A 22,458-nucleotide genomic window follows, 5' to 3' on the forward strand; every position below is an offset into this window, starting at 1 on the left:
GGAGCTTGAAATAAATTTTCAAAAAGTTGCACTATTTTTGATCTAACATAATAAACAATAAAGGATAAACAATTGATGCATAAAGTCAAGCAATATTTTTTTTTCTTAATTTTAAAACGAGTTATTTTAACTTTTCCCCCTTACGCTGATTGTGACGTTGTAGCAGCTTTACGTCATTTGCCGTTGTATTACGTAATTTTTTTCCCGCGGTGCTCTTGCAATAACGTGAAGAACCCCCTAATTTATAGAGTAAAGTTTGCAGTGCACAAGTCACGTATTTCGTCGAAAAATACTCAGTAGGTCGTTTTAGTCATTGATTTTGTAGATATTGTGACTGTGCATAACTTGAATTGTGATAATCTGGTAATTGTATGGCCCTATTCAATTTGTTCAATTTTTTGTATACCTAATTTCATTATACATACAGAGTGTTTCGGACCTAACATTTGTATAACGGCGTATTTACTACTAACTATTTTTAATAAGTACCATGCATACGGATTGCTTGTACACGTTTATTGTACGTTTATTGTAAATATTGTGTTTAAACATCTTCTTGTTATTTTCCGTAAATCAACTTAACAGGAGTCAAATAATGAAACTTCTAATCATTCATTGTATTTTTTCATCGGGATTCAAAACAATTTTCTACTCTCGCATTTCATATTACATGTATGTGCATGAACAGTACATTTTTTACTGGTTTTTAAATCGCTGGATTTTATATCATTCAAATAATAGTATTAGATACTGATTCCGACTGCTTTAAAGTCAATTCGTTTCATTTTGCTGTGTACATAAAAGAGGCGCGTCACCATCCAATGAAATCAAAAACTCAAAATTTGATCGACAGGTTCAGCCAGATAGCCGATGTCCGATGTTATATATGGTATTTGTACACAATCTTATTGTGTAAAAAATGCGTGCTTATTACAACATCACAGCGTCATTTATGGTTGATTCATATTTTGTTATAACTGTGTAAAGCATGTTGATGTATTGTGCATTCCACAATTGTACTAATTTAATTCTAAAATTACACGTTCTCAATCGTAAAGGAATAGAAAACAGGAAAATTACCAGGTAACGGGAATATGCGTTGGATTCAGAATGCGACGGCTGACGTGGGGCGGGGGGGGGGGGGGGTTAAAAATCGCGAGACGTCGTCATGGTAATTGTAAAAAAAATTCTCAAAAATGAAAAAAAGATATTTTAAATAAAGGTAATCAATTTATTTCAAAACTTTATTTTTATTAAATTATGGTGGCAATTCTTTTTGGATAAATGAAGATTACACATGTTTTTGTCAAAGAAAAGAAGTATTTTACCGTGCGTGATTTGCAGCGCTAGAGTTACTTCCCCATAGTGATTTGGCGGGGAAAAAAATCTATTTTTAGAAACTACATACCCTTACCTATCAAACAAGTACATAAAATAATTATATATACCTTACCAGGCATCATTTTTGGTCAATTGTACATCGGATACCTTAAAATCTGATCCTTGATCCGCTCCTTATTATTTATTGTCTCTACATGAGTAAAATAAGGAGCGAATGGAGGATCTGATTTTAATCAGACTGGTAAACTACTTGCAACAATGGTTATAACTATATATGCAAAGTGCAAAGGAGGTTAAAAACTAGTTCCTAAACTTTTGTTTAAAAGTAAGGATATAGAATTTTTAATGTACAAAAACAAATGTGCAGAAGTCGGTACATGTTTTCCCTTCATATTAAATCTATTTTTTTTCATCTGAAATTAAACAATTAAATATTAGATACACGTGTCAGGGAAAAGACATTTTGCGCATGATAATATACATCATTCAGTTATTAGAATTTTAAATCAATGATATTAAAAGTCAAAGAGTACCTCCTAAGTTTATTGAAAACGATGTTTAAAAATCTTAAAGTTCTGAATCTTTAGTCTTATATTCATAGACAGAGTCTCCATGTAAATCTGTTAATTTTCCGAGAGCATATTCTCTTCTTTTCTTTTTATATAATCTGAAAAAAAATAAAGTGAAAGTGGTTTAAATTATCATTTTATCAAAACCTGGCTCCATTGTAAAATAGTTGAATGTTAAAAGGTATAGCCTGTTCAGTTATGAGATGGTAAATCAACTTTATAAAACACTAAATAATACATTGTTAGAAACTTTACCTAAATAATACAACAGCAATTAACAGGATGATAATGACGACCAGCACCACAACACAGATAGTGATGACGTAGTAATGACGCGAGCTCTCCTCTAACTTGTCGTCCATCTTAGAAACCGATCCAAGGGGAGTACATTTAATGCTCCTTAGATTACCCCAGGTTCCATTAGAGCAGTGGATATGTCCACCACCTGTCATCTCATATCCGTAAAAACATGATAAGGTGGCGTTCGAACCTTCCAACGTGTTTGTAGCATTCCAAACACCACTGTCAACTGATGGAAGGTCTTCACAGTTCTTAACTGAAAATAAAGGCATCACATCAATTTTGTAGCAGAATAATTAATCTAATTACTGTATACATGTATTTAAATTCGAATGAGTATGACACACATTGAGTCGATAATATAGTTGAAATTGAAGACAAACGAATATCATATAATAATTTGTGAAAGATAAAAAATACAAAGTTTTGATCGACTTTATTGAATTCGACAGAGAGAATACGTCATAATATTGTTAAATTCTTCTTTATGATTAATATTATAGACTGATACCGGTATTTTACAACACTAATGTTGAATTACTCGTATATGGACGGTTATCTACACAATAATGTTTTCATCGAGTAAAGATCTTTATAACCCCTTTCCTCATGTTTACAAACGAATCTGTTTTAAGGCATAATTGCTGGAACCTTCAAACAATGGCAAAACTTTATGTTTATTCAATTGAAGAAAAACAGAAACAATATTTATGTCTTACTTTTAATAGAAGCTGCAAGTGAAGAATTAAAGATAACCAAAAGTTCCACGGTTTCTGTTGCAAACTTGACTGAATCTGTCAGGGTGAAATCAAATGCACACTCTCGGTTTGTCCCACACACCTCTGTAACTTCCGGGGGAAGGTTTGTGGGTAGAATAAATGTCGGTCGGAATCTCGGTAGTTGATAGTCACTAAAAGATTTTCCAGGTTCATAACTAAACAACGAAATATCTTCCGTAATTCTCCCTTGAATAAAAAAAATAAAGCCTCTTTATTTATATAATATTTGTTCAACGTTGTAAGATCTACAATATGATTAAAAGATATTTGTTTGATCCATAAAGTAAGGGGAAAATAGTAGTGGGCTAGTAAAGAATTTCACAAATCGTTGTCATCGGACATTAGTACATTGTAAATTGGTATTATGTATCTTTTTATAAATAACTTTGAATTAAGGTTTTCTGGTCAGTGTGAGACATTGAACTTTTGATCTAGCCCTAATAATCGTAAATTTTTGTTTATCATTTTACACGATATGCCATAATCATAGTGAATCCTCTCCGAGGTTGAGTTTGTTAATAATATTTCCTCTGATGGCGTCCTCAGGTCATTATCTGGATTCTCATCGAAGTCGCCAAGAAGACCCCTTAAGCTTCCTATAAACAAATAAACATGGAATAATACATGTATAGATTAACATACAATTTAATATCAAAAATTATTTTAGATCCAAGAAACCATTTTTATTACGCTAAAATGTTTACGATAGAGTCCAATAAAGTTTACCTTATTGTATACCTTATTGTATAGTTAACAGAAACAATAAGACAAATAGCATGTACTACGTTGTGTTCACTGAATTATACCGTATTGCTGGATGCAATAAGACAATACTAACCAGCGAGTGTTTTGTTTCCAACAACAGGGAGTATACTCAGCACTGCAGGGCTCGCTATGGCTCTGAACGCGATCCCAATCTCAGTAAAAGAAACTATAAACTCCTTTTTCGTCGTGTTAAGATTGGGCTGATTGGATGTCATTTGCACAACGAATATACCTATGTAATATTAATAACAGACATAAAAAACTCAGCAAAACCGTCAACAAAATTGAGGAACAACTGTGCGACCTAAAGAAATACAAAAATTTTATAAGTTTTTTAAACGGTAAAATAATCTTTAACATGCGTACGTATTGAAGTCAGTATGTTACCTGGGAATCGATGGACAGTTGATTCATCAAAGTCAATTATATCTCCGTTAACTAACAGGTCTGCTGTTCTGATAGAGTTTAGACGAACCTCAACAATATCAGACCCAGAGGTGCTGAAATGTCGGGACACGAATGCGGTACACACGCTTGCATCCACCAAATCCCCTGTTACATGCAAAAAAAAAAAATAGCAATAAACCAGGGATACATGTATTAAGAATACTGTAATACGATATCTTGTAATGTATTGCTTAAAATTTTAAGTACCATTTTCTTTGCGAAACTGTTCAAATCTGATTTGGCTTTGAAAAGTTCCGTCCGTGGTTTTCAGGTACACAAATTCCCCACCACCATTGAATGTATAGCTGTATCCGTCTAAGGTGGTGATATGGGGGTCACCGTTCGTCCTGGCTGGATTGGATATAATTTATAATTAAATATTTTAAAAGACTTCTTTATAGTTTATAATATAGCACAAATCGTCCAATGGAAATCATTATATTGACACTAACCTGGCCTCGGGGGTTCGTAGTTGACACAGGAGCTTATTTTCCTATGTTTGATGTACTGGGGACATAGAGTTCCATTATTATTATTGTCATCGCTAGAACCATTTTGTTCCATCTGTGAATACCGACAACAGTGTAGAAAAGGGAGAACATCAAAGTAGAAATTGGAGAGATAGGGAAGAACTTCCGGTCCTCCAAGATAGTGGTACCTCTGTAGGCACCCTCCTTCTTTAAGTCGTGAATCAATCAGATTCTTGTCCGCATCATAACAGCACAGATTGTCGATCCCATCAGGCCTGGTCAGTAAAAATGCATAATAATAATAATCTGAACTTATTTATTAAAAAATGTTTTTCAAGCTGCTTGATCCCATGTTTTGACTACTACAGTATCAAATGATTTTTCCATACAATTCAAATACCGGTATCTTAGAAAGTTGCAGACTTTCATTAGCAGAATCTATCTCTTTTCAATTATAAAAATTGGTTGGTTTGATCCACCGATTGCTAGGATGGCTTCAAGCTTCATAATTTACATCGATTGTAATCACAGAAAATTTGCAGAAAAATGTACAAAGGTTATAACTAATTTGAAAACATCAGATTTTAAAACTAACATACGTTACTTTTAGGTAATTTTAAAGTAACAATGCAATCATAACCGTCTCAACATCGGGGCAAAATAATTTGTTGCTCTCACAGGTGCTTGGGGACAGGACCGACCCACCTCCATCCCCCACCCCAAGTATCTAGGCGCCCGGGACTTTACTCATTTTTTTCTTAAAATGATCCTTTTATGACATATCTATAATGTATGTATTCGTTGCACAAAAAATACTTAAAACAAACACTTTGAAAAAAAAATATTTATAATCTAATTTATACATTCATTGTACAAAATTACTTAAAACAAACGTTTTGAAAATAAAATCATATCCCTATATGCATTTTTATTTCACAGATATATCGCTTAAACACGAAAGACGAATAGGGCCACATAAAAAATATTTTAATCTCGTAATTACGAGAAAAGGTCTCGTTATAACGAGTTAATTAATTATCTTGTTATTACGAGAAAAGATCTTGTTATTACGAGTTAATTATCTCATAATTACGAGAAAAGATCTCGTTATTACGAGTTAATTATCTCGTTATTACGAGTTAATTATCTCGTTATTACGAGGAAAGATCCCGTAATAACGAGAAAAGATCTATCTAAAATGGTGCGTTTCATTGTTCTATTCCCTTTATGTAAAGTGTATTCATGAACTACTGCAAGGTCTCTTATTATCCACATTCTTAGCATAATCATCGTTTAAAAGCATACACAAAATTCGATATTAAATCGGACCAAGCAGTTTAAAGTAAATTTTGGAAGCAGATTGGTTAATTTAATTGAACTATTTATTAATAAGAAGAATACATGTAATTTGTTTTCAGAATCAAAAATCAATTATTTTCAATATACATATAGGTTGTGTACTAACATATTAAACAATTCGGGTAAATCCTGTGTATCCATGATTAAAACTATAGAGTCATCAATGTGATCTGTAACAAATAGAATTATGTTTTTACGAATAGGACTACCTGGTATTTAGTTACTCCGGAGTGAAATTATGATATTTAAGATGAAAATTAGAAATTATGAAGTTCTTTCCACTTATTCATATAAGATAAAATGTCAAATCCGATCATTTTATGTTAAAATTAATGAATAATGGCGGTTGTGTTTTTTTTAATTATTCAAAATTGAATTGACGTTTCTGAAAAGAAAACAGATTGACTGACAGAGGGAACCAGTTGACTTTCAGAAACGCACCATTTCATGTAGATCTTTTCTCGTAATTACGAGATAATTTACTCGTTATAACGAGATCTTTTCTCGTAATTACGAGATAATTACCTCGTAAGAACGAGATATTTTCTCGTATAATAACGAGATCTTTTCTCATAATTACGAGAAAATTAACTCGTAATAACGAGATCTTTCCTGGTTATTACGGGATCTTTTCTCGTCATTACGAGATCTTATTTTGTAATTACGAGATAATTAGCTCGTAATAACGAGATCTCTTCTCGTAATTACGAGATAAAAATATTTTTTATGTGACCCTATTCGTTTTTCGTACTCAAATGGTTGCATTTTATTTACCATTTATTATACATCAACTAAACATAAAACCATTGTTAACGTAAATAAAATTTGTATAAATCGGACCATGTAGCTTGAACAATTATTTGCGTTTTTATTAACAAATATCTCACCCAGCTTGAGGCATTCGAATACAGTGAGTCGAATCCTTTCTGTGCGAACAGTTTCCTGTACGGTTTCTGTTGAACATGTTGCAATCCGGATCCGGTTGGAAACGCACAATATCCAAGAGAGCTTGGTCTAACATGCAAGGACATGGTTGAACATCATCAGCAATCCGTCGGAGCGATGGCAACTGTGCCTCAGATATTGACCAGTTTTGACAGAATTCGTTTGCTTTGTCTTGTTGTACTGCTAGGGGAAACACATCGGACCAGATTCCTTTAGGGGACCTATATATATATATATATATATATATATATATATATATATATATATATATATATATATATATATATATTTATTTCGAAATTGAATGTTTAAACAAACCCATTACAATCATCTCATTATTTGCTGCTTTTACGGTTATTACCTTACCTTAAGAGTAGAACAAAATGCCAACATATAGTTTAATTTTTTTTTTATTTTCTAAAACAAAGCAAAAAAAAAAAACCAAACAAACAAACAAATTATCTCCAATTTAATTGAAAGGCAAGATAGAAAAGAGAAAAAAACTCACTGATTTTCTCTCTGAGGTGCCGCAGTGACTCTGATGGCCATTGCGTAATTATTTTTAGGATCTGGCAAGTTATACTTGGTTGTACCGGTATTTTTTAGACTCTCTATGCCATTTTTAGGATTGTACCACTTCAACACTAGGCGTTCGTTAAATTTCTGCGGGAATGTTTTGTATTAGTAACATGATCTATTTAAAACAATCACATGCTTCTTTGATGATTCATGCGGGATATGAAGGTGGCGACACTGCAGAAAATGCTAAGTTAAACGCGGTTAATGTGATTTATTTCTACAAAGATCGCTACCTTCATAACCAGCATGAGTAATCAAAGAAAGCATTTTATTGTTTATATTTTATCTTTGTTTTAACAAATTGATTGTAAAAAGTAAGTTAAATTAACTAAATTACTGTTAATGTACATCAGTATGCTAGCTAAAAGGAAGAGCCAAATCGTATCCTGCGAATTTGAATCTGACACCATAATGATTATTTCGTGTAGTTGTAATTTTTTCTTAAGTCATTGTAGGTTTCGACCAATCGATAAACGGGGCGTGTAGATTCCAATCCTGTCAGTTTAAGTCGCTGTAGGTTTCGACAAATCGATAAACGGGTGTTGTAGATTTTAGTCATGTTAGTTTCCACATGTATTGAGCTATTATCAGTAAGAAATAGAGGGAATCATGCTCGGTAGATGTAAATATCATTATATTAGTTGCTAATTACTGCAAGTTTTTTTAAAAATATATTTATATCTTGTTCGGACTTACCGCTACAAAAAGCAGGTGTATATTGACGAAGTCATCCTCTTGTAACTCCGCAACATCCGGGTCCCAAGAGATTTGTTGTCGTCCAGAGAACCAATCAGAAGCGTCGTGTCTGTGGACTTGGTGTTTGCAGTCGGCAAGATTTACTTGAAAACACAAGATGTTTAGGTGTTATGTTTCATGTGTATTTTTGATTTATTGGAAAATTAATATATTCTTATGAAATAAAAAAATATAAAGAAACTAATTTTTAAAAACTCATGATAAGAAACTCGGATTAGTTTGATAAGTGTGTTCGATGAGTTTTTTCTTTGGATGGATTAATAAGTGACATCAACTTGATATTTGAGAAAAGTGTGTCTGTTTTTATCGAATATCTGGATTCTTTCTCAGCTTCACATGCACTAGAACAATAAGAGATAAAACAGAATAAATCGAAAGACAAACAATATATAGAATTGGTGGGCAACCATTTTCTCCCAATTCATAATTTCTGTAACAGTTACCCCCCCCCCCCCCCCCCATTAAGATCTCAAATGTGTATATGTGAAATAAAAGAAATTTACCCAGATATAATTTGCCTACAGGTAAGTACACAAATAACACCGTTAAGCACTGAAAGGGATGCATGTAAGATGAGCACTTACAAACCGTGTAAAGGCCTTGAAATATACGACTTTCTCCCTCTTGGTTCTTGATTTCAACCTTTACAGGGGTATCCCCAGTGTGACTAAACAAAGGTGTGATGCAGGCGAAAGCGAATTCTGATTTTCTCTCGCATTCCTTTTGAGGTGATCCAGAGAACGACACCTTAATTGTAGCATTTTGTTCTATACATGGACCACTGATGATCAAATACTGGCCTCCCAACATTGGTCCATAGCGTGGGGCGATTGTTAAATTTCCTTTGATTAAGTAAGCAAAACAATAAATTAAAAAGAAAGCTATTTTAATCAAAACAATGTGTGTTTTTTACTGAATAAGTACCCATTTAAAAAAAATGTTCCGGAATAATAAAAATCTTCAATATCTGATTTATATCTAAGAGAATTGCCTCTATATACTAGTATTGCGTTTAGATAAAGGAGTGTTGTCAAAAAGTATATTTATACCCTTGAAGTGTGAGAAATTCCTCATCATAACTGTATAACTAGACGAAAAAACCATTTTTTTTTAAAGATTAATGATAGCTAAGATATTTTTTGGAAAAAAAATCTGTAGTTTCATATGATGAATGAAAAGATATTTTTTAGAAAAAATCTGTAGTTTCATATGATGAATGAAAAAATGCGATTGAAACGTCTAATGAAAGATACCTTCTGTATTACATCCTCCATCACTGATATCACTTGCATCAATCCTAAACGCGAATTTTCCGGGTATATCTACATTTGAGTGCTTATCAACATTTACAATGTCAGGACTGCGTGAAGCGTTGACTGTAAAAGATACTATTCCATCGCCAGCGTTAAATCCAACCTAAAAATGTGATTTAATTTGTGAGAATACAAAGTTTTACACATATGATGAAATAAACGTGTGATAAATAAATTTTTTTTAAAAATATTCTTCTGAAAAACCAATTGGCCAGAAAAGCTGTAACTTGGGTGGAAGCATTCTTAGGTAGAGAGGATTCAAGTTTGTTAAAATAATTCTCCAGGGATAGAATGACGTTTCAATGGGAAATGGGTGGTCTGGGTGAATCTTTAGCTAAAGCTCAAATGTTATGATATAGTAATTATGCAAGCATCTTGACATTTGTGAATTGTGTATTCTCAATGAGGTCACACAATGGGTTCAAAGTTTGATGTAGGTTCATATTTATATAAATTGTTGATATTTTTGATCTTGATCTTGCTGAGAACTGCAATGCTAAATTTGTAATATGACTGAAATCACCCAGTTACAAAAGGGGCTCAATGTTAAGCATAAAAATATTTTGAGAAAATTTGTAAACTCTTTTTATACAGGATATATTTTCCTGTATTGTTCAGATATTTTGTATATGACTCCATAAGGCCGATTTCGTCATGGCTGTCGTTGCTTAGTAGCGAAGTGGCCCATGGCCCTCTTGTTAGTTGAGATGACGTATTTTTACCAGAATTATAGAATAGTATAAAAATGAATTATTGGAACTGTAGATAAATACCTGAGCGGGGGTTCCCCCTATCCCAGTGGTACTGTTTCCCCCACTTGCTGTTCCTGTTGTCCATTGTATGTCTTCATAGTTGTATATTGTGAAGGAATGCTGGCCATTTGTTATCAAGACTGCTTGAAACGTGTTGGTCTTATAACATAAATATAAAACAAAGAATTTAGATATCAATAAATGCTTCGGGGGTAAATTTCGATACCAAAACATTATCGTACCTCATTGCAACTCGATTTCTAATATGCTATAATACACATCTGTTGTATATGATTTTTACCTTAGAACATCCTACACCAGCACATCCATAAAACGCAACCCGATCCCACGTGGCGATAAATATCCATGATGCCTTGAATCTAAAAAAAATTTGGGTAGTTGTTTGTAACTTCCTTTGTAGCCCTGTCTAACAAGTCGGCATTTGTAGTCTCTCTGTACCACACTGCCCCACCTCGTGTTGTATCAATGTCAGCCCAAAATGGAGCTATCATTCTCGCATCATTGGCAATAGGAAATGGGTCTGGTGTATATGTGCTCACCCCTTGTAGAAAGGAAATAACTCCGTTTGTGTTTACCTGTCGATATACGGTGATTTATTTCTTCAAGTTAAACGTCTTTATAGTAAACGCCAGTGTTAAAAGTTCAATTCGTGAAAATATTGAAAACAGTAGATTAAAATTTTAATATTATATTTTTAAGCATTATAAAACATCTGATAATAGAAATAACAGGAAATTATATGACACCAGTTCTCATCCAAAGCATGCACTCCACGTCAGTGAGTGGAGGATACTTTCAAAAGAATTAATATATATTCACTATGTGGCTAATAGAGCTTGACCGTCAGACCAAGGCCACTGACAAAAGAGGCATAATTTTAAACATTTGGTTGATTTTTCCTCCTCTGTGGTGCTATGTAGTTCATAAAGTTCTACGTGCTTACATCTCTATTTGCTAAATGTAGCGGGAAAAAGGTGAAAACTCTTCTATTTAGAATGTTTTTATCAAAAATTTATGGATCCTCTGAATTAGGAATCTGAAAAAGGTATAGCGTATTTTTTTTAATATACAGTTTCACCTACAATATAGCGCTTTTGCAAACATCAAACATTTTTAATATTATACCAAATTTAGTTAAAATATAATCAAAGAAACGCAAATTACAAAATAATCAAGCTTAAAATAAAAAAGTGAAGAAAAAAATCATAAACTGTGCCCAGATTGGGACACGTACCCGTATCTATTTTTAGTAAAACGTACTTTCCGTTTAATTACCGGTGAAGGCGAAAGGCGCCATACCTCTTTCAACAATTATTTACTACAAAGACTAAAATTTGTGATTTTAAGTTTAACAGTTCACGAGAAGAGGCAGAAAATATTGAAAATTTGGCGACCAACACAGGAATAGGTTATTGGCCAATGAAATAGTTCATCTGCATGCCGCACATGGCTTATCATGTTTACATGACACTGATTAGATGCTTCAGTGACACTAATTGAATCAAAAGAGACATGCATTTCAGCTACATGTAAACAGATAGCCATGCTATGACCTTGAATTGCTAGTATTACATAATGGTCACTATGATATTTATGTGTACCTAGATGCTGCGCACTGAATGGTGTTAATGATAATTGACAGAATGAACTCTGTGACTCTTGTAGCAATGCGTAGTATTCCTAAATGATGTTATGAAACCAGGTCATAATACGGGCAGAATAATATCCAAATTGAGAGTTTAACAACATGTGACCTATTTGGCGATTCTGTGTCTGCAACGAATGTTCTAGTATTCTATATTGAGTCATGCATTGTGTATTCTATATATTAACCTTTGTAACCTTTTATGCCGTGTATGAATGAACGTATTGTGAGTAAGTGATGCCTCATTCTAGGTGGGGGGGCTCCGAGACCCAGGACTCGGAGACCCACATCCTGCATCCAGACTCTTTGATTGGCAGTTTTGACGGTTTTGTTACTTTATTTAGGAATAAAATATTAATCTTAATTTTGAACACTAAATGTTCACTCATGATCGTCGTATATGGGCCGAACTAGTCAAAACTGTCCATCATAAGTAAAACCTTATATATACCCATATGAAATGAGATTGGGCAGACTCCTGATTTGGGCTGCTTTAGATTGTTGTAATCTTAACTATACGATCACGCTTAATAAAACCGCTTGAGAAAGAAATACTGGACTTGTCATCCATAAGCTTGAGCTGACCCTCAATAGGATCCTGTAAGACAGAAGGCTTACATGAACTTTCTTGGTGCCAGTGACCAGGACTGAGCGAAGTTCAATACAGAGTAAGGTAAGAACCATTTCTATATGTCTCTTATAGCTATCTCGAAGTAAACAACTTTGTCTAAGCAACCAATATGGCGACAGGTGATGGGTTTGATAAAAAAGAATTTAAAAATCAAATGGAGCAATTAGAAAAACAATTCGCGGGGTTGGGTCAGAACAAAGAAAATAAAGGGCAAGAAACAGGTCAAAAATCCCCAGAAAAAGAGCAGATTAAACAAAATACTTTTGAAACATATCATGATGCTAGGCCGTATGAAACTCGTGAAACTCGACACCGAGTCCCAGATCAGGATGATGAAAAAGATTTTTTTATTGGTCAAGTTAAAGCTATAACAGCTGCACTCTCAGTGCCCCTATCTTCTGTGATAACTCCTTTTGAGGGAGATGCTCAAAAATTTAAACAGTGGATAAAGGAAGTTGAAAAGTACAGTGTTATGTCTGGGAAACAAGGTCATGAGATCCCCATGCTTGCATACATAACGAGTAAGGGTTCAGTTGGGGATTATATTAAAAGGTATTTAGATGAAACAGATGCGTCTGAAGAAATCCCATCTTGGAACGATCTTAAGGAATCCCTTAAAAATAGATTTGCAGAAATAACAGACCCCCAACACGCGTTAGCAGTAATGCGTAAGACTCGACAACATTCAAATGAAAGTGTTCAGTTGTTCGCCGAGAGACTATTGCAAATCGCGGAAGACGCCTACAGTAATGACAGACTAAAAGACCCTTTGATACAACAACAGTTAGTAGATATCTTTTGTGACGGGTTGACATTCGACTACCTCAGAATGAAAATTTTGCGAGAAAACCCTAAAGATTTAGTATGGAGCGGGTGATCGGAGGTTCAGAGACAGGTAAAATAAAGAAATCTGCAGTAAATGGTTTGTGGATATTTTAGTATAATTTACACCGAAAGTGATAGGGCAACAGAAGAGAAACGAATCGGACACTTGCCTAATGAAGACGCACATGTACAAACCTCCTTGCACTCTCCACTTCCGTCTCGTTCTTTCACATCATCGTTTTATCGTAGAAATCGAGGAATTCATACCTATCACTTTGACTGGCAAGTTAGTAGGTAATACATGTGCATTATACATTTACGGTATTTACATGAAATGAACGCTTAGCACATGCAACTTTTAAATATTATATTTTTTATAACGCCATACTCTGGACCGTAGCTTGAGGCTATGGTTTAACGCCCGTTTACACAGAGAGAGAGAGAGAGAGAGAGAGAGAGAGAGAGAGAGAGAGAGAGAGAGAGAGAGAGAGAGAGAGAAAATTTAGCACAGAATTTAAACATACGGGATAGTCGATTTTGAATGAATAATATTGGGGGGAAATAAACTGTTCTGAGAAATCCTTCAGCTCTGGCATTGCATAAGCGTATACTGATAACTCGGCCTAAAAATAGGAGTTAACCAATCATATAGTTTTCACACCGGCGGCGTGTATAATTTATGCATGACGTAGCTGACAGAAATGATCGTGACGCTATAGGAAAAGTCAAACCAAATCGGTTTTGATAATAAACGACCCAGTCAAAACAAACCCGTCCATAATATAGAGCAGAGACCCCGTTCGCCTGCGGAATGTTGGAATTGTGGTAAAGTAGGTCATGTGCGTGCAGATTGTTGGGGCTCGCATATGTATCAAAGAACGCAGCAAAATCGGGGCAGACCATCAAATCGTCAAGGCCGAACATATAAATCTAGCGACCAAGTAAATAGGGGATCGTCTCAAAATTTCCAATCGCGCTCTTATTTTGACAAACAAAAACAGGAAAACTAAGACGTTCTTCCTTCGTTGAAGCCCGAAGAAAGAACTTTAAACAAAGACCTACATATGAAATTAATTTTACTAACAACCCCAGTAGCTGTTTATTAAAAGTAGGTAAAAATAAATTTAGAGCTTTGGTAGATACAGGTGCAGCCGTATCTCTAATTAGTAAGAAAATGTATGATAATCTATTTCCCCGCCCCAAGTTGTTTAATAATGACATCCCCTCTTTACAAGCAGCAAATGGCAATTCTTTAATTGCGATAGGGTATGTAAATATTTCCTTTAAGATTTCAGGGTTAACTTTAGACCACAAACTTTATGTGACAAAGGGACTCAACCGAAACATGATTCTCGGTCGTGATTGGCTCAAGAAAAACAATGTTCGTTTATACTTTGATCTTGGACTCATGCGTATTGATGGCAAAGTATACGCGGAACTTAAAGAAGATTTACACATCTCAACTATTGTAAGAACTCCTAAGAAACTTATTATGAGACCAAACACGGTGACTGTATTCTATGGAAAAATAAATAACAATTTTCCTCTGGAAAAAAATGACTTGGTTGAAGTGAACAGCATAGACAATAACTGCATTATGGAAGACCCAGGACTATATTTAAAAGACGCCGTTTGTATAGTTCGGAAGGATAAGAAAGTTCCAATGATCTTCGTTAACCAAACTAACAAAATTTATAAAATTCCAAGAGGCTACATAGTAGGACGAATTACCGCATTAAAACAGAAGGAAATCTCAGAAATACAGACTACTCAAGACACAAAAGAAGAAATTGATGTACCTAGAAGATTTGAACACTCAATCAAAAGACTTGTGAGCAAAAACAATGATTTATTTGCAAAGAAAGACAGTGACCTTGGAGTGACTGATACTGTTAAAATGAAGATAGAAACTGGAGATCACCACCCAATAAAGAACAGACCCTACCGTGTACCCTTAAATAAAAGACAGATAATTGACAAGGCCATACTGGAAATGATGGACGCAAAGATAATTGAGAGATCACAATCGCCTTGGTCATTTCCCTTAGTAGTGGTGAAGAAAAAGGACGGATCAGACCGGATGTGCGTTGACTTTAGAAGCTTGAATAAGATAGTGAAACCCGTATCATTCCCGCTACCGTTGATTGATGACATCCTATGTTTACTAGGTAAGGCAAAATATTTCACTGCACTAGACTTAAAGAGTGGATATTGGCAAGTGAAATTAGAAGATTCAAGTAAAGAAAAAACGGCCTTTGCATGTCACAAAGGACTATTCCAATTCAACCGGATGCCATTTGGGTTGAGTAATGCACCGGCAGTCTTTCAAGAGCTGATGAACATAGTTCTTCAAGGACAAGAGGAGTTTGCCATCGCATACCTGGATGACATTCTTATATTCTCAGGGACACCGGAAGATCATCTTAGTCATATTCAAGACGTTTTCAACCGCCTAAGGAAGCATGGACTTAAAATGAAGCTAAAGAAATGTAGTTTCTTCAAGGAACAGACAGAATATCTTGGTTTCATCATTGATGAACACGGCGTTACACCTGATCCAAAGAAAGTCGAAGCTATAAGAAAGTTACCAGCGCCCACTACAGTCCGAGAAGTTCGTGGCTTTATAGGTATGTGTAGTTATTACAGGAGATTTATACCGAACTTCTCTAAGATTGCAGAACCATTGATTGACTTAACCAGAAAATATGCAAGGTTCAAATGGACACCATGTTGCCAAAAAGCGTTTGACTTTATTAAAGAAAGTTTAACGGTAGTGCCTTTACTAGCATATCCAGATACTAATAAGCCTTACATCCTGTACACCGATGCCAGCGACAATTGTATTGGAGCGTGCCTTACTCAAAAGACAGATGAGGGAGAAGATAAGCCAATATATTACTTATCCCACAAGCTGAGTAAAACTCAAGAAAAGTGGTCAACCATAGAAAAGGAGGCATTTGCAATCCATTACGCCCTTCAGAAGTTAGACCATTATTTACACGGTGCTCAGTTTACTATAAGAACAGACCATAAGCCGCTCAAGTATATCTTAGAATCTCCAATGCAAAATAAGAAAATTCAACTATGGGCATTAAGTATTGCAGGATATAACTGTAAGGTAGAGTACATAGAAGGAAGATTTAACTGCTGTGCAGATCTCTTATCCCGATTACCGACAGTCAACCTCGAGTGTGAAGAGGAAGAACAATCAGAGCATGATGAACCAGATGTTAAGGACAATTTCTTTGAAGTGAACGTACTTAACTCCAATGCCTTTTCGCCTAAGAGATTAGCCAGATGTGAAGTTAAACAACACGACGAATTGGTCAAACCCTTTATTGATCTACCAGAAGAAATCAACATCAAAGAAACTCAACAACACGATGAGCAGATCAAGAAGCTGAAGAATCGGTTAAATAAAGGAACAGCAACAGCAACCGAAGAAAAGAAGTTTTTGGAAATTGATGGTTTAATGTACTATCTTTCAGATGGAGACTCAGAAGGCCCAAAACTTCGCCTGTATGTACCACGTGAGTTAGAACTTTTAGTAGTGCAGCAATATCATGACGGACTTGGACATATGGGAGTGGACAAAACATATGACGTAATCAGACAAAAGTACTACATACCAAATTTGTACAAAAGGTTATACTCTTATATAGAAGGATGTGTAGTATGCCAAACGAGGAGCAATAAGAAAAATCAACCTCCACTTCAAGAGACAGATATACCACCTTTTCCAATGGCTAAAGTAGGACTTGATCTATCAGGACCCTATCCAACATCCTTGTCGGGAAACAAGTACATAGTTTCTTTTATCGACATTTACTCTGGTTGGCCAGAAGCTTTTCCCGTTCCTGATAAGTCAGCTGACAACATAGTACATCTTATCTTAGAAGAAATATATCCAAGATATGGCTGTCCTCTTCAAATCCTCACAGACAACGGAACAGAAAATGTGAATAAGAAAGTGGAAGAAACTTTAAAAGAATTGAATATCAACCATATCAAAACATCTTATTACAGCCCTCAAGGTAATGGTAAAGTAGAACGATTTCATAGAACTCTACATGACGTGATGGCTAAGAAAACAACAGACAACGCTCAAACATGGGATATTCATCTTAATCAGACGTTGGCAGCCATTCGTTTCCATCCTAACGATTCGTCAAAGTTTTCTCCATATTACCTTATGTACAACAGAGATGTCGTATTACCTCTTGATACGTTAATGAAACCTCGAAGGAGATATGCGGGAGAAGATCAACACAAGATCGCCCTTCAAGAACAACATAAAGCTTTCCTGCTAGTACATCGTAATATGAAGGAAGCCAAGAAGAAACAGAAAGCTCAGGCCGATAAGAGAAGCAAAGATGAAAATTTTCAGGTAGTTGACCCTGTCTACCTTAAGAACAACAGAAGACAAAATAAGTTAGATAAAAAGTGGCTACCATATTATCGAATCATAGAGCAGAAAGGACCAGTTAGTTTCGTGGTGAGAGATCAATTGACTGGATTAACCACCAAATGCCATGCACGACAATTAAGACTGGCAGATATTTCGCACTGGCCCCTTTCACAAACTACTGAAGATGGTGGAAGAACTCTAAGAAAAACTAACTATGTGGTGCCACCGGAAGATGAATCGTCGTCAGAAAATGAAGACATGCAACCAGAACCATTGGAAAGAGCTATACAGTCCAAACAATGGGAAAGAGAAGGATCTTCAGACGAAGAGGATATTCCCCTAGCAGAACTTCAAAGACGTATAAGAGCTAAGACGATCATGGATGATCAGCAGTGTAAACACGAGAATGATCAGACCGTAGATTCAGAATCGGATGAGACCCATGAGTCAAATCAATGTGGTGAAAATAGTGGTCAAGACTATGAAATATCCTTAGATAACCCAAATGTACCCTTAGAAGAAAATATGGAAATAGATGAAATAGCCCCTAAAGTAGGTCTAGGCTTCAAACCAATCCCTAAACCCCGTAAATCTAATAAACAAAAATTTAAAGAGGATTGTTTAGTTGTCTTAAAACAGTTAGTAATAGGGTAGATAAAGTATCCTTTATTTTCAGATGTCAGAATCTGAGTTATTGGAACTGAGATTGACGCCCCCTAGTGAACTTTGTATCAAAATAAAGTTTGGAGGAGTCACATTGACAGCAACCTTGAACATATACAGCCATTATTTGAGTGATACAGAGCCATACTCTGATATGGTTATGCTAATCATTAGAGGAGAAATCACCTCCGCGAGCGTTAGGAGGGAGGGGGTCACTCGAAACCGAATGTAGATGTAAATAATCTTGAATAAGCTTAGCTTTGTATATATTGCACGCTTTTAAAAAGGTATGACAGGATGACCCCCTGTGACATAAAACATGTATTGAGATACGCCGACTAGCAAACGCGGACATAACACCTCGGTTGTTTGTATGTATATGTGGAGTTAAAGAGACTTAACATATACTCGAAATGCATGAAACAGCGACTAAGTAAAGAAACTGTAAGACTAATTTTTGTACGTGATTTAAAATTATTGGTAAAAACTATTAAATATTACTATCGACATCTTGAATATGGGACAAGGTTGCTCAGGTTTTCATGGTTTAATGTCTTAAGACAAAAGATATTAATATTAAAGTTTTCCCTATGAATTCACTTATGGCGGAATTGCCAGTAATTAATTTGCAACCCATGAAATACTCGTCTTGGGTTTAATGTCCCTGGTTTTATGTGTGTTTAACTTTGGCAGTAACAATAATGATATAACTTTGTATTAAGAAACGTAAAACTATTAAATAGTGGGGTGGTATATGCTGTGGTGGTTGCTGGACAGGTTGTCGAAAAAGGGGTAGTGACGGAGATAAGAAAGGTTCTTCCAAAGACACTGTATTTTGTTGTGAGAATCCAGAGAAAAGGACCTCTAGCGACATTATTGAACTTGAACCAATCCCGAAAGTCACTAGGATCCAAGAGAAACCCCGACGAAGCGGAAGAATCGCAACTCACAAATTGGCCAGTAACACGGGGACCATTTCGACTAAACTAGCACAACAATTTCTTGGAGAGGAGGAAAATGAAGACTATCCAGGGACCAAATACTATCGACCGGACCCAGAGCTGGCACGTAAATACCTGGAAGAGAAGGCCGCGATGTCTACGCAACAGAGGAACGCAGGAGACGCTCCGCGAGAAGTCGCCTCGCCATCCGCGCCGACCCTCTATCCACGGGTGCCGATGATGGATGAATAATTGAGCTACAGCCGCGAAGAAGTTGTGTATTCCTTATGAAAGGATTGTGAAATTTAGCGAAAATTTAAAAAAAATGTGAAATGTGTTAAAGTAGAAATGTGCGTTATCTTGTGCTAATGTAAATCTTGTATTTGTTGATTCACTCTGGAGAAATTCAGGAAGAAACCGATGGACTCCGAACTTATGACGCGAACCTCGCCCCTAGGAAGGAAGAGATATTTTTGTGAACTTATAAGCATGCACTGACTTTGTATATATATGTGACATCAAGCTTAATCATACTTAGTATTACTTTGATGAGGAATTACGATTATATTCGACTATGGTTATTTCATCTTGGTCATTATTATCATACTTTATTCATTATTGTTTTCATGATTGTAATGCGATATAATCAATCTATATGATTTTATGAACATGTATACATCCTGGTTATAGATTTGTTTTTATAGATGAATGGTGTTCCAAGCCGGAGGTGGAAACATGTCACTTGTTACTATCTCTTAACATAGATGTTCTGACTGGTATGTCACTAGGAAGTTCGTCTGATCAAGGGTAGATCAAGGACGCTTTCCTATTCCGGGCGCCAGGCATGAGAAATCTCCCTTAGGGATATTTCTTTTGTTTGGGGGACGTATGTAAACAGATAGCCATGCTATGACCTTGAATTGCTAGTATTACATAATGGTCACTATGATATTTATGTGTACCTAGATGCTGCGCACTGAATGGTGTTAATGATAATTGACAGAATGAACTCTGTGACTCTTGTAGCAATGCGTAGTATTCCTAAATGATGTTATGAAACCAGGTCATAATACGGGCAGAATAATATCCAAATTGAGAGTTTAACAACATGTGACCTATTTGGCGATTCTGTGTCTGCAACGAATGTTCTAGTATTCTATATTGAGTCATGCATTGTGTATTCTATATATTAACCTTTGTAACCTTTTATGCCGTGTATGAATGAACGTATTGTGAGTAAGTGATGCCTCATTCTAGGTGGGGGGCTCCGAGACCCAGGACTCGGAGACCCACATCCTGCATCCAGACTCTTTGATTGGCAGTTTTGACGGTTTTGTTACTTTATTTAGGAATAAAATATTAATCTTAATTTTGAACACTAAATGTTCACTCATGATCGTCGTATATGGGCCGAACTAGTCAAAACTGTCCATCATAAGTAAAACCTTATATATACCCATATGAAATGAGATTGGGCAGACTCCTGATTTGGGCTGCTTTAGATTTATACGATCACGCTTAATAAAACCGCTTGAGAAAGAAATACTGGACTTGTCATCCATAAGCTTGAGCTGACCCTCAATAGGATCCTGTAAGACAGAAGGCTTACATACATTTATAAGTCTAGAGTTTCGTTTTGAAAAAATAGTTAAATGACATATTGACGTTATGGAAAGACCAACAATTTTCAAATATGAAAATGACTTGACCGTCGAATAAAAGAAATGCTTCGTCAGTGCATATCGCCTTTCAATTTTACTTTTGTTATTCGAATATTGTATCAGTATTCAAATGTCGGCCGTCGACGAATAGTGGAATATACATGTACATGGTTTGAATTTTATATATATATATATATATATATATATATAACAATGATCTACATAAAATGTTCTACTTACAAACAATTTTGAATGCTGGTGATTAAAAAACGGAAAGAGCGTTAAAATGGGGATCGGTGGTGAGCTACCGTCGTCATTTTTGCTCAAAGCCTCGTCTCCAGCTTGGTCTCCAAATGGATAAAGGTCTTTTAACGTTAGTCCTAATGCAGGTCCGACAATAGATGTATCTGACAACGCAACAATCAAAACTATCCACATGTCTTAAATCAAATATAGAACTTGTATTTACGGGAACTAAACGTGCTCAAGGTGTCAAATTTCTCCAGGTACTCATCTCCAAATCATTTGTCGATCGTAGTATTGACCTTGACATTGGACAGAAGGCAACGTTTTAATTGTTAATAACTTGCAAATTGCTTGCACTTAATGTCAAACATAAAGAAGGGAAATTGTCTTAATTTATAGAGTTGTCGACAAATTTGTTCTTAAAAAAACCTCACAAGTCAGGATGTATAAAAATCCCTACTTTCCTTTCGATTTCGTCTGCTTGAGTCATATAGTAAGCCTTGATTTGAAATCTTTTATGCTGTCACCTACTTCATCGACAATTCATTATGCACTTGTCTTGTGCACAGTTGACATCGCTATTCATTACCTTTTTCAACTGTAACGTTTTTTATCCCCTCGCGCAACTTGTTGCGAAGGGGATATAGCATCGCTACCGTGCGTGTGTGTTCGTATGTGTGTATGTATGTGTGTATGTATGTATGTATGTATGTATGTATGTATGTATGTATGTATGTATGTGTGTGTGTGCACTCCATTTCAATTTTCTAGTAAATTAATAAAAAACCTTCCAAAAGTACCTACAGTTTTCAAGATAGGAAGTTGTTCTTTTGCAGATCAATTGTACATATATCAGAGGTGTGCATATTGCTAGGATTTTGTTTTCCGATAATTTATCGAAAAAATACCAGCTTTTGAACTTAGTCATTCTTTGGCAAAATATTGCATATAGGGTATCCTCATTGTACGGATAACTCCTCCTACAGTTCTCAATATAGGAAGTTGTTCTTTTGCAGATCAATTGTACTGATATTAGAGGTGT

At 35.4% G+C, this 22,458-nt stretch overlaps 1 pseudogene; it reads right to left on the reverse strand.

The window, feature by feature from the left end:
* Positions 1 to 79: 79 nt before the first annotated feature.
* Positions 80 to 22,072, reverse strand: LOC128157522 (protein mesh-like; annotated as a pseudogene).
* Between the last annotated feature and the right edge of the window lie 386 nt (positions 22,073 to 22,458).

The sequence above is a fragment of the Crassostrea angulata genome, chromosome 7 (assembly GCF_025612915.1).
Source record: "Crassostrea angulata isolate pt1a10 chromosome 7, ASM2561291v2, whole genome shotgun sequence".
Taxonomy (NCBI): domain Eukaryota; kingdom Metazoa; phylum Mollusca; class Bivalvia; order Ostreida; family Ostreidae; genus Magallana; species Magallana angulata.